The 16,469-nt window shown below is 37.6% G+C and overlaps 1 long non-coding RNA gene across 1 annotated transcript in view; it reads right to left on the bottom strand.

Annotated features, from left to right (window-relative positions):
* Nucleotides 1-2,585: 2,585 nt before the first annotated feature.
* The window catches only part of LOC129526632 (uncharacterized), a 36,162-nt gene continuing 22,278 nt past the window's right edge, over nt 2,586-16,469 (bottom strand). The window contains exon 3 of the long non-coding RNA XR_008671322.2: nt 2,586-2,738. This is a non-coding gene — a long non-coding RNA (uncharacterized lncRNA). The remainder of the gene's footprint in view (nt 2,739-16,469) is intronic.

Genomic DNA, 16,469 nt, shown 5'->3' with positions numbered 1-16,469 from the left:
CTCTTTCTACCAAAATCTCACTGTACCAAAGTCAGAAAACAAGTAGCAGTTAAATTAGGTGGACTTTGGGATACAATGCAAGGCTGAGTCCGCTATGAATGGGCAGAAGTTCTCTTTACATGGCTCTGCAATTCTCCCATGGTTCAGGTTAACAGTAGAGTCACACAGTGACAGCAATAAAAGCTCCAGAATCAGACCAGCTCAGCTGGGCTTCATTCTCATCTTAATCACTGTCACAGTCAATTACTTATCTTCCCCAAGTCTCAATTTCCTCAAATGTAAGATTTAAAAAAATAGCATTTCCCTCCAAAGCTTTTTTGCAAGGATTTACAATTTGAGGCAAGTAAATCATTGGGCACCATGCCTGGCATCCTGCAAGCTCTCTACAAGTGTTGAGTTGTTACCATTAGCATACACACATATATTGGATTCTTGTAAATGAAAGAAATCTTTCCACACCCACGTATTGTCTCTGGGATCTGAACTGATGGGAGGGACAATTTCTTAGAAATGTGGAGCATGGTATGACTTCAGAAAAAAAAAAAAAAAAAGACAATTTGAAACCCAGGATAGATGAGCTTTCTGTTTGCAAAGACCTATAGCAACTTTTAAAATAGTTCTGGAGCATGGTAGAAGTTCCATTTTAGTAAGTTAAAATGCATTTTATAATGAAATAACAAGGATTTGTATTCTTTCTTAGAGAAATAAAGATAAGGGTGATGGTGGGGAATAAAATAGGTGAAAAAGAAAGACTAGAGAAGGATTCAATAGACAACTAGAATCTCCAGTAACTTGTTGGCAGGTAGGAGGCCAAATAGAACAAAGGTCAATAAAAATTTTACCGTATTAGAAAACACTGACGTACCTCAGGATGGTATTTTTTGAGATAGTTATTTTTGGTGGGTTGTTTATAAGTTTCTTTCAGTAAAATTTTGTTTCATGAATCAACCATATGTTAGTGATACATTGAGCAAAAACAGGTGGGGAAACATGGCTAGGCAGGTAAGTACTGAGTATGGGAAGGTGAGAGGGAGCAGCACTAGAGCCTTCAATACAAATAAGATCATAAAGTTGATGGGGCCAGGAGCCGGGAACATGCAAGCTCACCTGAGAAAGCTCCGAATGTCCTCAATGCACAGAAGGCAGAAATGATTGGAAATAATGACTCTAGAAGGCCAGAGGAGGTAGAGGTGTGCAAATTACACATACACATATATAATAAAAAAGCATATTCCATATATAAATATTTGGATAAAATAGCATGTCTTATGTCCATTGTTTTGAATTCAGTTTGCTCAATTCATGAATCCTTTGCTATGTCATTTTAATGAGGCAGAAAACATGCATTGTTTCCCAAAGTTGTTTGGCATCTTTGGATTTAAAGGAACATAATGGCTGGAATTTCACATTGATTTCTAGACGTTATAGTACTCTTTTTTGCTACCATATAAACCTTCCCCTAACGCTGTGCCTTGTGGCTTTTAAAGAGCAAGTAGCCCTGTGAGTGGAATGGCCCGGTGGGGGGAAAGGATCAGCTATAGCATCTTCGCTGCTCCTCTGTTTCTGGGGTGCCATTTCAGTTAATGATCATTTGCCCCTGCACTCAGCCAGATCCCCACTCAGATCTCAAACTCTTATACTGCCACTGCCAACATGCCTGGCTTCTAGAGACCTCCAATTCCTCACAGGCTAATAATTAAAGACCCTACAAAGGCTGCTGCAAAATGCTAATCTCATTTATGTTAAATAAAGCATGACAAACTGGTAGCTTTGCAAAGGTCAAAGTTACAGTTTTCATTAGGTAGACTTAATCTTAGGATAGTGTCAGCCAAGCACCTAAATAATTTTTATCTAAAAACCACAGAACAGCTCAGACTATTGACACTATTATTATTAAATTGTAACATATTTTGCTAATTACTAACACTAATTAAATCCATAGTCTGTGTCAGATATTTTACTAAGAACATGATAAGAATGAATGCTCACCACAACCCCGTGAGTTATGAACTCATGTTTTTCCCAGTTTAGGGATGAGAAAACTGAGGCTATCAGGTGCAAAATTACTTTCTTAAAGCTGCACTATTGGGAAATGGCAGAATCCAATTCAGAACCTGCAGGTAAAGTGGAGCGATAATGACACCTGTCAATTCAATTCCATTCTCTGTTTGCAGAAGTTGCCTCCAGAAAGAAAGTGTCACTTTCATTCTTGGGACCCAGATGTAGTATCTCGCACCTCCATTCTTGCCTAAAATGCCCCACATGCAATCTCATTCATCTGATAGGCTTGTCCAGCCCCTACTGCATGTCACTCTATATCAGGCAGAAAGTGAGGCCAAATTAAATCTGTCTGTTAAGACACCCAGATTTGCAGCAAGTAGAGATGCTCTTTACTCTTTCTGTGAAAGCTCTGACTGAAAAGACAAAAATAATTTAATCAGTCACTCTGCAATGCCGCTCTGGTAATTGCAAAGTTTTTGACTTGCTTCCCCCATTTGCCTGTCTGCTTTCATTCCAATGCCAATGTGCATTGCTTTGTTTGGGATAAACCCTTCTGGCTAAGCTTTGATAATTGGATTACTCACACACTCTGTGAGTAGCTCTTAGAAGTCAGCAGTTTATGGAGGTGAGCACACAGGCAGGTGCTGGACCAGAAAGGACACACTTTTCCAGGCTTGGCTCGGGGTCTTCATGATGCTTTAAAGTTTGATGGTCTGGAGCGGAAATGCCAGAGCAACCTGCAGGTGATAAAGAAGAACAGGTCAGTGCTGCTAGTCACTCAGGCAAAGAAACACAGTACTGGAAGGCAAACATGCATTTGGACGAATTGTGAATTTTTTGCCGGAATCTCTCTGAATATCCTGTGAGATTAAGGTCAGGAGATTATGGAAATACTTTACCAGTGGCAAGACAAGCTTCCTTAGCAAGACTTATTCAAAAGTAAATGCCCTGGTTTCAGCGACCTTGGTAAAATCTGAGGATGTACATAACTATTTGCCACAAGTCATTAACCAGCTATATTGCTGAACTAAAAGAAGTAGAAGTAGGTCCCATTCATACTTAAACAAAACTTCTCTGTAGTGAGATAAAAAGTGAGAACCCTTGAAAACTGGTTGACGTTTTTGAACAAAAAGGTGAGGTGAGTCATCCCATTACCACCACATGGAAACTCATACAATTCATAAAGTGGGTTACCTTACTGCTCTTCTGCCTAGGTATCACTGTTGCTACCAAACAGAAGCTAAGAGCCAGGTTCATGCACCTCGGGAGGATGCATGTTACCTCTTAAAGAAGGTATCACATTGTAATATATAGTAATTATATGTTTTCTCCCCACGTGACTATGAGTTTCTTTTACATGGCAGTCTTATTCATCTCATTTCTCTGGCACCTGGTATTATCTCATAGAGTAGGCACTCAATAAATACTCCGTTAAATGACATGAAAATCACAATCGTTATTTGGGCATTTGTTCAAAAGGATTTACTTATGTTAATTCTGATCCTTACAGCATCTGTTCAAAATAGAGGCCAGGTATGGTGGCTTGCACCTGTAATCCCAGCAGTTTAGGAGGCCAAGGCAGGTGGATCACTTGAGCTCAAGAGTTTGAGACAAGCCTGTGCAACATGGGGAAACCCCATCTCTACCAAAAATGCAAAAAATTAGCCAGCTGTGGTGGTGCACACCTTTAGTCCCAGCTACTTGGGGGCTGCGGAGGGAGAATTTCTTGAGCCCAGGAGGTGGAGGTTGTAGTGAGCTGAGATTGTGCCACTGAACTCCAGACTGGGTGACAGAATGAGACCCTGCCTAAAAAAAAAAGAGGAAAAAAGAAGGAGTTATATGCATTTTATGAAACAAGAAAATTTAGGCTAAAAAGCAAATTGCTGGAAGTCATATAGCGGTGAGAGGTAGATCAAAGATAATGCTAAAAGGTAGTCTGAGGCCGTAAATCAAGTTTTTCCAGTACCAGAAGGAATGACATAAAAAAACAAAAAAAGAGGCCAGGAAACTTCAACTGCTGGAAGACCCTGTACAGCCTTGAACGAATCATTTAACCTTTACTGCCTCCATTGCAATTCTGCAAATGTAATAATCATTTATTGCCTAAAGGTGGCAGTTAATTTAGATAATCTCATAGGTCACTTCAGCTATAGAAAAAAATAAATTCTTAACAATTATTATTATTGGATTAACATGAAGTCATTATTTAAGACAATATTGAAATATCTTTCATTTTCAAATAAGAATTATACTGTGATGTAAATATCCTTAAAACTGCCCGGTTTGTTCTCTTGTCTAAATATTTTATAAGCATTTAACACAATCTTGAAATTCTTTAAGATAGATAGTATCAAATGACTCGAGACATCTGAGACAAGTTGATAAAAGCTTCTGGAAAGCCTGTTTTCTTTAATAAACCCCTCTTATTGACGATTAAGTATTAAGGAAGGTATAGGGTTGAGAATGATTACATTGAAACGAAACATAAGCCTGTTGTTGGAGGCCTATTTTCATGATGTGCAAAATCATGGAGTTTTGAATAAGGTCAAAAATAAAAACAGCAGCTCTACCAAAAGGAGCTTGTGTTTCTTTTTATCTTTTAGGAGACAGACAGAACTTACTAGGCTGGAGCATTCTAACCAGAAAAAGGCATTGTTCAGGGAAAAACTGAGGCACATAGGTCAGTAAAAATAGCTTTCAGGACCAAGTTCAGGTTAGGTGAAGAGAAAGAATGAGAAGTACATAGATCAAAACTCGTTAGAACACTGACGACTGGTGTTTGGATAGCTGCTTGAATGACTGAGATCTACCTAATACATCCTTTTACTATCCTTTCAAACCCATGTTATCGGTATTCCATACCTATGATTCTAATAAGAGTCCTTTCTTCTAGATTATTTTAATAGTTACAGGTGAAAGCTACAAAATATCTACATGGCAAAAGATTCTTAAAATAATGAAGAATTCATTCTTAAAATAATGAAGACATAGATTATGCATTTATTAATGAAATGAAAGAAACAGTAGCTATATAAATATAAGATAAAGTAAGCCTCAGAGAAAAATAAATTAAAAGAGGCAGAGAGACATTTTATAATAATAGAAGAGTCAATCCACTAAAAAGCCATAGCAACTTAAATGTGTATGCACCAAAAAAATGCAAAATATGTATAGCAAAACTGATTAAACTGATAAAAGCATTAATATTTCTCCATGTTCTCAGTAGAAATGCAAATATTTGTCAAACAATGACTAAAGAATGGAGGATAAAGGCAACCAGATTCATAAAGTGCAACAAATTCCAAAGCCCTACAGAATGAGTTTGATTTCTTTTTTTTTCTTTTTTTGTTTATTTATTTATTTTTTTGAGACAGAGTCTCGCTCTGTCACCCAGGCTGGAGTGCAGTGGCGCAATCTTGGCTCACTGCAACTTTCACCTCCTGGGTTCAAGCGATTCTCCTTCCTCCGCCTCCCGAGTAACTGGGACTACAGGCACATGCCACCACACCCGGGTAACTTTTTGTATTTTTAGTAGAGACAGAGTTTCACCGTGTTAGCCAGGACGGTCTCGATCTCCTAGCCTGGTGATCTGCCCGCCTAGGCCTCCCAAAGTGCTGGGATTACGGGCGTGATGATTTCTAAGACATACAATTCTGAAACAGAAGTTACAAGGAAGGTTCTGGGGCAACAAAAATCTAGAGGATGACTATCAGCGCCTGAGGAACTTCAAATCCTGTTATATTTACAAGGACATGTTCCAGATTTCTCTTCTTTCGTCTTTTATCCTAAATCAAATGAAGATATGGCTTCTGCCTTATACTTCTAAGTGTAGAATAGAGACTGGCAGGAGAAAAACTAGGTTAGATTCGGTACTAAATATGTGTGAAGGGACAGAAGCTGTGTTTCACAAATTCTACAGGGTGCTAAACTGTGTTGCCCAAACAGCTGCTATCAGTTCAGAGGGTCTGAAGCTTCCTTTTGTCTTGGTAACCACCCTATGTGTAGCAGCAAGCATATAAATGAATATTAAATATATATTTGGTGTTGAAATAGAGAATTAGTGAATGAATGTAACTCAGTATTCCAGCAAAAATATCACCACACCATACAAATAAATACAAATGTACATTTAAAAAATCGCATGAGAATATCTTTGGCATGGCTTGAATCTTAATAGAAACCAAGCAATAACAAATAAATTAAAAGTGGCATAGCATATTTAGACCACGATTAGGTTGTGTACATTTTCATGGAAGGCCGTGGTGTTATCAGGCAAATGTGAGCTCATTCTTGATGATAAATAAATGCCAAAGTAAGTCAGAGTATGATGAATATTTTACTGGCCTTTTTTGTCCTTCTTCCAAAGAAGTAACATGTATAAGATATGTGCTTTATCAGTTTTAACTTTAGGGCTGACATCCATCATCACTGATAAATGGCTTAAGAAGAGGGGCTCTCTGCAAAGCCACACCATCTCTTTCCTTTTATTCCTACTTGCCTGTACTTTGCACTTTTGTGATAGATACCAGTTTGGCAAGCATACCTTCATCAATAGGAGAGGATATTAAATAAGTCATCTAACGAACTGTCCTCAAGCCCCACCAACCCTACTCCCTCTTTTCACATATGGGAATGACTATAGAGGGATTTATGCTTCTATGCCATTGGGCTTCACAATCAGCAGTCAAGTGTACATTCTTAATTTAGGATTTGTCCAGTATTATCAAAACTCACCAACCCTGACAGCATATGGATTTTACTTACGGCTGAAGTTTATTTTAATTCGAGGAGTACAAATAGAAAGTAAACAGGAAAAGAGCCACAATTTTCTTTCTTTTTTTTTTTTTTTTTACTGGAGGCTTAGGGCACTGATAGCAATCAGTGTTTGATAAACAGAGAAGGCAACGCGGATACTATAAACTAGTAGATGTAAAATCCATCATCAACACACAACCATATTAAATTACTCATTTCATTGTCCTGTCCTGGCAATGTTCAAGTAAACTTTAGGCTTGCAAGTAAGAAAGATTAATGACAAGTACTAGGAAACAATTAGAGAAGGCTTTTTTCCCATCTTATTTCTTCATTAGTGAATTGGAAACACTGTCAGTTGCATAACCCATAACCTTCCCCCAGATTCCTTGCTAATATAATGCTGATTGTATTTATTACAGCAATATGCTTGGCCTCAGTATCCCTACCATACCTATAATGGTATGCTATAGTTAGGCATACCATTAGATGGTCAGTGAGAACTAGAGCTTCCTGGGAAATCTCTTGGAAAAAAAAAAGGTTCAGGCATAGTGGGCACCTATCTTTTCTCTTTTACTTACTTTGAAAATTAACATGATATTGGGGGTGTGACAATGAGGAGACAGGCATGAGTGACACCTAACATAGAAGGCATGGCAGAACTGACATGTTTGGGTCCCAGATGACATCACTTAGTTTTTGAACCCAATACCCGAAAATGTCTACCTTTTATTATCTGGGAATAAACAAACCAAAAAAAGCAAAATGGACAAACACAAACACCTGTTTGCTTGAGCCATACTTTTTCTGTTACTTGTAGGATAATACAAATCAAATGAAAAATGTGTTATAATTCCTGATATTGGCACTGGACTTGAAATAGTTGATTGTACAATTTCTTAAAAGGGCATGTGGATGTGAATTTCAGTCCACAAGTTCAGGTGTGCAAATAATATAACTATTTTTTTATTCCACTGTGAGGCAGGATAAAACATAAAACTTTTCCATTGTTTCTCTGAATCAGGTTTATCACACAGTTATGGAGTCCTATGTTGCACCAAGGTCTGGGGAAAGAAATAAGAGAATCTTCATCCATCCTGTTATGGGTTCACTCAGGTTAAATAAAAATTGTGCCTGTGGACAAGGCCTCTCTAAGTCCAGGAGAGTTCTGCTATTTACTTATCTGCCCAGGGTCTACAAATTTTGTGACATTGTCTATGATTCTAATTGCCCAGATGTTTACCACAGTTATGCCTTTTGAGAGTACTGATATCTTCCTGGTGTTGTTTTTAAGAAGCAAGATGTTTAGTATTCGTTCCTTTTTATGCACTTAAAACCTGCACGTCTTTATTTCTCTATCTACTTCCTCCCACTCTCCCTCCTTACTTCTTTCCCTCCTTTCCCCTCACTACTCCAGGGAAAAGGTTTCTAGTTGGTACAAATCCTTCTCTTTTCTGTATGATCAAGGGGTTCTGTGTGTGTCTTGGTATCCCATTACCTCTTTGTTGTACTTCACATTTTCTGAATGGAGTAGAGAAGAATGGGAAGAATGGAGGAGTAATAAAAGGAATTTAGAATAAAAGAGTTTATTATCTAATACATGCAGATATGGTGGTGGTTGGCTACACTCCCCCATGGTATTGAGCATAGGGGCATCTTGTGAGCTGGTCTAGACAAGACCCCATTAAACAAATCCCTGTGCACGCTGGATGGTTTTTGTAGACAAGATTGTATGTCACAGCAGAATTCAGAGCTGTTGATGAGATTGTAGCATGTGTGAATAATAAGTTTGAAGACTTATTGAGGGAAGTAGGATAAATAGGTTGTGTTTTTTCAGTTAAATGCCATTTTAGTCAAGTCAAAATATCATAAGCTATTATGAGTAGAAGAAGGTGGTAGCAGCTAGTAGATAAGGAGTAGCTAATGACCCAGCCTGTGTTTTGATTTTTCAGCTTTCATACAAAATGAAACAGCTTGAAATTAATATAAACCAACTTCTGTTCAGGTGAGGTAATTGATTAGTACTTACATGTGTGTGCATGTATATATGTATTTACACACACACATATTTAAATACATTTAAATATTTAATAGTTCATGTCTCCTCCTCTATGGATCTAAATTAATCCTCTTCTTTGCATCTTGAAGGCCAACACTCCAGGCTAGGCCATGATTCTCTCTTACCTAAATTGCTCCAATAACTTCCCCCACTCAATATGATAATTTCTAGATTTAATTTGTAAGATATTCTCATCACCGAAACCCTACTGAAAACACCAGCCTAATAATACTACATGCTTATATCATTCTCCTAAAAATGTTCTACTGGTTCTTAAGCTAAAGTCAAAGTACTTTAAGGGGATTTGAAAGGCCCTGCCCACTACCTGTCATCTCCTCTCTCTCCTCACCCTCATAGGTGTCCCAATTCCCCAGGGACCTTCTCCTTCGCTGTTTCCTCTTTTGCCATGTTAATCCTATTTAACTTTCATGTCTTTCCGTCTCAGCTGGGGATTGACCTAGGCTGAAAAGTGGCATGTTTGTTGCCTCCCCAGCATCCATTCACCCCAGCCCCAACCCTGGACTCCTACCCTCCTACCTGAAAGATGACTGCTCTTGTTCTTGTCCACTTGGCCACCATAGAGCCCATAGGCCTCAGCAAAGGACACTTCCAAGACCCTAAGATAGCCTGACTGTAAAGAAGCCATACTATCTGTCTTTCCAGTGACTGGGGCAAGAAGCCAGGCTGAATTAATTACTCACAGCATTCTCTTAGCCAAGGATATTGACTTGGAAGTAGATATCTGGGCTAATGAAACACAACCTAAAGTTTGTGAGGGGCTTCTAGGAACTTTTTTCTCTTTTCTAAAGAAATAGACATGCAAAGAGACAAACTCATCTTCTGCATGTGTTGTGTGACTGTAAAGCTACAAACTGCTACAGTCATTTATTTAAGAGAGGACAATGCTATCACCAAGAAGAAGGCACAGATAACTGACTGTACAAGAAAGAAATAAAATGGCAGCCACTGAGTTAAGCTAGCTCTGAACTGTACCTGCATATTAGGTTTCCAATTATATGATCTATGTTAGTTTATCAGGGTTTCATTAAAAAATTATCACAAACTGGTTGACTTAAAACAATGCAAATTTGTTCTTTCACAGGTCATACAGTCAGAAGTCCAAAATCAAGGTGTCCACTGGGTTGGTTCCTTCTGAGGGCCCTGCTGGAGAAACTGATCCATGCCTCTCTCCTAGCTTCTGGTGGTTGCTTGCAATCTTTGGAGTTCCCAGCTTGTAGCTGCATCACTCCAATATCTGCCTCCATCTTCACATGGCACTCTCTTCTGTGCGTATGTGTCTCCTCTCTGTCCATCTCCAAATCTTTATAAGGACATTGCCATTCAGGATTAGGGCCCACTCTAATCTAGGATGACCTCATTTTAACTTGATTACATATGTAAAAACCCTACTTCCAAATACTGTTCATAGGTACAGATGTTAGGATTTCAAAATATATTTTCGAGAGATGCAATTCAAACCACATAAGCCAATATATTTATTATGTTTTAAAGCATGCTGTGTCATAATTTCTATTAATTGCAGCTGAAACTATTCTATTCCAGACTCCCTTTCTTACCCTGCCTTCCAAATTTGGGGTGCTGATCTTTATACTCTCTTAGAAAATGGCATTTGCCATCATAGTACTTAATTAATTGTGTGCTGGTTATTTTGATTTGTGATTTTTTATTAGTCTTAGCATGCAGTTGGAGAATTCCTTTTACCTATCCCAATCACAATTCTATGTACAACACTTAGTAGAAAACGTGACTTATATACTTCATGATATATAAATATTTTCTGAATAAATAAGTTAAATAGAATTTAAGAAATATTTAAAAGTAGGAAGTGCCTTTAAATAATACCACTACCCATGGGAAAATACTGTTAATATATATTGGGCAAATCCTAGCACTTTTATGCAAAGTTTTTTATTCCACAATTGTCATATTAATTATAAAAGTGTGTGTCCTTTTTTCACTTTACATAATAAAAGAAACTTTTTTATATTATTGCAGGTCTTTACAAGCTTTAAAAAATTAGGTAAATTCCATTGAGTGATTATCCAAGAATACACTTAAAAATTCTTGAAGGTGGGACATTTTGTATATTCTAATCTTTTTAAGAGTTTCTTAAAATTTATCATTTCTTATACATAAATATTGTTCCAATATATGGGAATATTTTATTTGCATCACTTTATAACTTGATTTGACTAAATTAAATTTTAAGGCCCTTGAAGGGATCAGAAATTCGGGAAAAAGAGAGGTCTGTTTAATGGACGGGAAAAATAAAGAAAGTTCCCATGATGTTGAAGGAAAACAAGACATGTTAGGGAGTAAGCAAGACTGCGCATGGTGAATGAGAATCCAAGTTCCCAGATCAGAGCTGAGTTTCTCACTGTGGAATGTGATGTTCATTGTCGAGACATTTTTAGAACTCCGTGGATCTCTGGATCTTATCTGACTCATAATAAATCAGAAAGAAATAAACTCAAGTTTACAAAATGGAGGTAGAATGTGCTGTAATTTTCTCTTCCTCCCATCCCATCAGTTAATGCATTTACAATAGCATACATATTTAGCTTGTGATATGGTTTGGCTGTGTCCCCACCCAAATCTCATCCTGGATTGTAGTTCCCATAATCCGCATATCTTGAGAGAGGGACCTGGTGGGAGGTAATTGCATCATGGGGATGGTTACTCTCGTGCTGTTCTCATGATAGTGAGTGAGTTCTCACAAGATCCAATGGTTTTATGAGACGCTCTCCCACAGCCCACCCCCTTCACGCTCTGCACTTCTCCTGAAGAAGGATGTGTTTGCTTCCCCTTCCACCATGATTGTAAGTTTCCTGAGGCCTCCCCAGCCATGCTGAACTGTGAGTCAATTAAACCTCTTTCCCTTATAAATTACCCAGTCTTGGGTATGTCCTTATAGCAGTGGGTGAACGGACTAATACAGCTTGCTTTTAGGACACATTCAGATGTAACCTACAAATAAGTCATAAAAATGCCATTTTAAATATGAGGTCTTTGATAAAATAAATTAATAGACTGAGCCTTATTAAATAACTTAGAGTTATTAAGTGGACTGAACACAAAGCCACAGAGTTTGGGACTTTAGATAGAGTGGAAAACAAAAACAAAATCCTCAACTGATAGAATTGTTTATTTTAAATATGTTGAAAACTTTTATTTTCAACCAAACTCTTAAGCTCTTCATCTGCAGACCAGGCGTGCCTGTTAAGCAATAATATAGAGAAATGAATTCAGTACCGAGGGTTGGCAAGTGGTTCTAGTTCCAGCTCTTCCTTCTCTGTTTTGTGCTTTGGAACAAAACATTCTACAGGTTTTCCCACAGAGTTTAGCTCCTACATTCGCAGACCTAATATTGCTTTAGATGCTTTACCCTTTACCAATCTTTGATTTTCAGCAATGCATAATGTAAAGCTAGGCAACTAATTTAAATTTGTTAAATATTGATTTTATCCTGGTAGTAAGGTAATAAGCCAAAGACACAAAGAGTTAATTTCAAAAAGCAAACTTCAATTCAATTTACCAAGGTAGCCCAAGCTCTTGGCAATCTGATAAATGAAAGCTGAAATTGTTTACAAGAAAAAAAATTCCAGCATCCTTGAAAGTTTTTCATGGTTTATCTGAGGAAAAATATTTTTCTGAAATCCACATTTTTCTTCTATAATGGAAACAATTTGGACCCAGCTATATATGACCACGGTGCATCTGTCAGGAATAAAATGTTATGGAAAATTTTTGCAAATATGCGTTACAAATATAGTAGAAATTAAAAGGCAGCTGGCATCATACAATGGAGAATATAAAGAAAAGCAATGACATTTGGATTATTCAATAAACTCTCCTACCCATTCATACACAGTCTGAGTGATTTTGCTGTACTGAATTGAGGTATATGAATGTGAGATTTTTGTTCTGCCTTTAGGCCAAGGGAAATGGAGTCCAGTTCTAAAAAGAGAGGAAGCCTGGAATGGTTGCTGACTTTCCAAGAGCCCACCCTGGCAGATGGCAGTCTATGTATATGTTGCCACATTTTTTTAGTTCTTTCTTGTTTGGGCTCTCATTCAATGATAAAAGTTAAAGAATGGATTGCTATAAACGAGCTTAATATATCTGTAGAGTGATGCTAGTAACACTTCAAATGACAGGACCATGCATATATCAAATGGCATCCAAACTCACTGGAAATTTTGATAATTATTTCAGGTAGCTGATTATGATTATAACATATGGGGAAAATATTAGTACCTGTTCTTACAAGTCATCAGGTAATGGTCTATAATTTTATTTAGACAATAATAGTGGGAGAAAACACAGATATCAGCAGTCATCTGTCCCGCGTCTGATGTTGTTCAGCCAGCAGCCATACTCTATACCCTTGTAAGCCAAATTCTCCCCACCACCCGCTTCTGACTGCCCCAAAAAGCAGTATTTATCAGTGTGATGAAAAGAACAAAGGTGAGCCTTTGGAGGAAATAGAGATCCTCCTTTGGAAGAAATAGAGTTGTAACTTTAAAACCAGTACTTCCAAGTAGTATGGCTGTTAACAAATGCTTAACATTTCTGAGCCTCAGTCTCCTCATAGATAAAATGGGGACCCTAACACTTTCGCATGGTTTCTGTAAGGATTGAATGAAGTCATATGCATGGAACATCTAGTGCTGTGACTGAAGCATGTCCAAAAGCAGTGCCTTCTCTGATCCCCCGCCCAAGCCTTTCTCCTCTCCCTCCCACTGTGGCATCTTGACACTCGGAGGCTCAAATACAAGTAAGCCATGTGAACAATAGATGTTAAATAGGAGAAATTCAGTAAGATATCTTTGAGTTCATCATTTTGTAACTTGATCTTTTATATAAAATTGGGGCAGAAATGAAATGAATTGGAATGGAAGGGGCAGATTTTGAGTCACTGGGACCTGGAACTGGATACACACATTTACATGTAACGAATAGCCAATGAATGAAACAAACTAATCGTTAATGACAATGGAACTGTTGTTAACTATACACCAGTGGCAGTCTGGATTCTCTCTCATTTACTCATTTACTCTGGAGTTTGCTCTGCATCACATCAACTTGCTGTAGAATAGCCCATCTTCAATAAAAAGCATGGTTTCACAAAAAGCAAAACAAAACAAGCATTCAAAGTAATGCAAAACCCACTTGATCCTACATCTCCTACAGCTTCTACCTACTTTCTCATCTCCTTTTTTTTTTTTTTTTTTTAAGAGACTGGGTCTCAATTTGTCACCCAGGTTGGAGTACAGCAGAGCAATCATAGCTCACTGCAGCCAGAAACTTCAGGGCTCTAGTGATTCTCCCACCTCAGCCTCCTGAGTAGTTCGAACTACTGGCATGTACCACCATGATTTTTTTTTTTTTAAGTTTTTAAGGATGGGGCTTCACTATGTTGCCCTGTCGGGTCTTGAACTCCCAGGCTCAAGCAATCCTCCCACCTTAGCATCCCGAAGTGCTGGGATTATAGGTGTAAGCCACTGCTCCTATATTCATCTCCTCTTTATAAAAATATTTTCACAGCCATAAAAAAGAACAAAACCATGTCCATTGCAACAATATGGATGCAGCTGGGGTCCCTTATCCCAAGCAAATTAACACAGGAACAGAAAACCAAATATTGCATGTTCTCATTTCTAAGTGGGAACTAAACATTGGGTCTCAAGGATATAAAGAGCAATAATAGACACTGTGGACTACCAGAGGGCAGGTGTTGGTAAATGTTAAGAAATGAAACTTTGGGGACTCTGCTCAGTACCTGGGTGACAGGATCAATCGTATTCCAGTCCTCAGCATCACACAATAAACCCATGTAACAAATGTGCACATTTATGCCCTGAATCTAAAATAAGTATTGAAATTATTACAAAAATAAATAAAAATTTTCTCAACCAAGTAAAAGTCTCTGCTTTACTTCCTAATTTTATCTTCAGTTAAGCTTTTACTTCAACCATTCCAACAAAACAAGGCAGAGTCCATCAAGAAGGGAATGGAATTACCAGAATTGGGGTAATCTTTAGACTTTAATTTTGGAAACAAAACATACTGGTGACATGGCCAGATTTCATTTAAATGATTTGTTTGCAATTGATAAAAGTGGACAAATATCCTGAACAATTTGCTTTATGTTTACTTGAAAAGTTCTTTCATATAAGATTTATATATATAATTAACTGTGCTTAAAAATAAAAGAAAACAAATTGTTGTAAAATATTTATGTAATGTACTCAGGACTGAATGCACTGCTTATGTATTAAGATTCACGCTAATAATCCCCAAATCTCTGGATGTTCTTCTAATGCTTCCCCTCACCCAATTATGCAATCATAGGCCAGAAAACAACAGGAAGAGAAATAAAAATTCAGTTACACTTATATTCACTGTATGGTAAATTCTGTATCAAATATCAAAGAATTGCTTAATTTGATGTGATCAGCACAAATTAGCTACCTTAGCAACCTGCATCTTATCCTGGGGGAATCAAGATATTGGACATAAATGCTCACTTAGTGGACATGTGCCTCTGTGTCTAAGATCAAACGAAATGCAAAGGTGTCTCATTTCCCCATAATTTATCTAATTCCATTGTCAATTAGCAACTCACACCAGTTTAGTTTTCTAAAAACAGGGGAAGGGGATGTGCAGGGAGCCACCAAGTAAACAGCTCTTCCTATTACACAATATAACATCCTTGAATCATAAAAATTCTAGGAATCATTCAAGTGTTAAACGTTTTTAAAAATGCAGATAATTTAGGATGATAGTAGGGTTGTCGAGGAAACTGATATATTGCTTACTGTTTATTTGTGAAATAAGAGACAGAATCATGTATCTTATATTGAAAGAAAATAGGACTCTTCAACGCAGCATTTTGAATAGCTTGGACCCATATATACTGCGTTAAGCCTAGAATGAAATAGTCCAACTGTTACTTACTTTAGGCAAAGATATTGGAAGTGAAGAGCAGTATTTATCTTTAAGAACAGGCTTCAAAGCCATACCATCAGATGCTTGTAAGTTTCTACCTCAGGCACTTTCACCATTCCCTTTCTAATCAGACAGAGGAGGAGGAAGAAGGAAAGCCAGGTTTTCAGGGCAAACTGGGTTCTGACACTAGACAAGATTTCCTCCCTGGCAGATCATTTCTTACCCAAAATGATACAGCCAAAGGAGTTAAATCCTCTCCTTGAACTTTTCCAGATGACTAATAAGCTTTTCTCAATTGGGGTTTTAAAACCATAGAATTTTTGAATTGACTTCCAGACTGCCTGTATGTAGACTTAACGGAATATGGAAATAAAAAATAGTGTTATGATATTTCTCTGCATTACAGAGCTAGAAGACCACTTAGTCTCTGCCTGAAGTCTGGAGATGACATGGAACTTGCAGCTTAGCCTGGCTGCTGGCTGTCAAGTGAACAGCAACTGATAGAGTAGAAGGGAGAAACTTCACAGAGAAAAGAGAATTCTTCTGTCTTTCAGTTTCCTGAAATTTTATTCTATTTTTTGGTGTTGATAACAACTTTTTACTACTACACAAGGTTATTTCCAATGCTAAAATACACAGCTTTTAAAATATTAATTAAAGAATTCTTTTCGGTGTTTGGAAGATT

Source organism: Gorilla gorilla, chromosome 15 (genome assembly GCF_029281585.2).
Source record: "Gorilla gorilla gorilla isolate KB3781 chromosome 15, NHGRI_mGorGor1-v2.1_pri, whole genome shotgun sequence".
NCBI classification, from domain to species: domain Eukaryota; kingdom Metazoa; phylum Chordata; class Mammalia; order Primates; family Hominidae; genus Gorilla; species Gorilla gorilla.
This window is presented reverse-complemented; position numbering and strand designations above follow the sequence as displayed.